Raw genomic sequence first — 2,204 nt, 5'->3', positions numbered from 1 at the left:
GGCGCAGCCACTTTCCCGCTTATTCAGCAATGATTCAATTCGGATGTGCTTTTTACGCCCGCTACCGTGGCGGTGGCGATAGAGAAGCGTCGTCGATGGGAGGTTACCGAGCCGTGCTCCGTAACCCCGCAATGGGGAATGAAAAAGGGGAATGAAAGGTAGATAGGCTGGGGACCGACCAGGGGAAGAGAAGCGAAGAAGGCTGCGGAGTTATCCCTCGCTGAAAACAGATTGCTCTTTGCCTCTCTCTTTCTCCTTTTCTTCTCGCTCTTCTCCGCGTTCTCACGAAGGGAGAAAAACTATGAACCGGAGAGTCAACTAACCGACAAGTCGTTCTTTTAATTCAGCTCACCGCGCTTCTTTTCCGCCCGCTTCCGCACTTGCTTCCCTTGATGCGCCCGGCCGCCGCCGCCTGCACCACCTGGCCGGATCCATTGGTCCGATAAGGAAGTCGTGACGCGGCATCTTTGCGGTGTCGTACACGAGTGAGGTCTTCACTAATGGCGGATTTTCCGCTAACGCACACGGGGCAAACGTAATTTCCCTGGCGTGATTCAACGATACGCGTTTAGAGAACAAATTGCGCCGGGGAACTCTGGAAAACTGCGTTAATCCTTCGAGCTAATGGGTTTATTAGATCTACTCAATTATAGATCTCTTTGTCAAAGTTTCAAACAACTTAATTTTCTTTATGTTACATCTGCAAATTTGGATTCTTCTGATTAAAATATATTTACACAGAAAAAGCGACTTTACTGAAGTACCTAAAAAATTAGACAGATCCGAAAATAATTTTATTAAATTATCAAAATAATTATGGATTGAAGCGTTGATTGCTAGAATTTCAAAATTCTTTTTTACAATATTGCTCATTATATTTGAATCGTTTTTTCTGTGTAGTATTCTTTTTATACAAATTATGTCATTTTGGTTCCTTAAAATTAAGTGCCTTTTAATAAACATAAATTACACTGTTAGAAATGCTTCTTTTACATGTAAATGAAGCACGTGGTTATGAACGAGAATAAAAGTAATGAACGATTTAAGTGAAAATCAAATTACAGTAGTTATTTAAATTTATCATAAAGTTATATGAATATGTACATTAAATTTCATAAAATTTTATGAAAAGTACATTAAATTTCATGTACATGTACACAAATATACTTTTCAGTTATAAATACATTAAATTTAATGTAATGTCATAAAATTAAGTTCAAATTGTGTAACTTAAAAATATATTAAATTTCATGAAATTTTTAACAGTGTAAAGTCTCACAGACCCAACGACAATAACCATGTTATAAATTTTGGTATCATCTGTGAAGGGTTGACTGCATTCGTCGCGAAAAATGCAACGCGGTAAAGAGCGATACTGTATTAAAAATTCGTATCATTTCACCATAGACTAGCTTGCATTTTAATTATATTTTTAAGGTGAAGCTCTCGAAATAATATGGATGGTGCTATCGTAATATCAACGTACAAATATCGAGGTATTTCGTTTCGAATGAGGATGCGATATTCCAACTCTATGCCGCAGGGTTCAACAGGACCTCGCTCTTTGCCGGCGGCCAGCGCATGAAAATGAAAAAGCACTCATTCTTGAGGAACTCTAATGACGGGAGGGAGGGAACACCGGGCTCGCTCTCTCGCACGCTTAATACACCTCTCTTCTCGACAAAGTATATCGGGAACCTCACGATCGGTGTAAATCAACATATACTCGCCGGCGGGGCCCTCACGTGACCCATCGCTCACATGCACGTGAGCACGAGCTAAAGAAACCGAAAAGAAGCGGTTTGGAGCCTTCCACGATGATAGTTTAATATTAGTGCGGTAGACGGTAACATGTCAGTCAACCTTTTGACGTTCCATGCGCCGTCGTCGTATGCCGCTTTTCAAAATCCTCGCGTGTAAGGCCGATATTCATGAAGCAACGACTCCCGACATAAAATAAATAAAATCGTTTAATTCCTCGTTCCTTCCTTCATCACACCGGTGTTTCACGCTATACTCGTGCATACAACTCGACTAAAAATAATTATTCGAAAGGGGAACGCGATAAATTATATTAGTTCAGACGAGCGATGCGACCGTCTCTCTCTCTTTTTTTTTACGTCGAGTAGGGACGCGCGTCCCTACTCGACGTAAAAAATATATAAACTGTAATTTAACAATTCAGCGATGTGGCAGATTGACGC

The sequence above is a fragment of the Mycetomoellerius zeteki genome, unplaced genomic scaffold, assembly GCF_001594055.1.
Source record: "Mycetomoellerius zeteki isolate Tzet28-1 unplaced genomic scaffold, Tzet1.0 scaffold168, whole genome shotgun sequence".
NCBI lineage: Eukaryota > Metazoa > Arthropoda > Insecta > Hymenoptera > Formicidae > Mycetomoellerius > Mycetomoellerius zeteki.
This window is presented reverse-complemented; position numbering follows the sequence as displayed.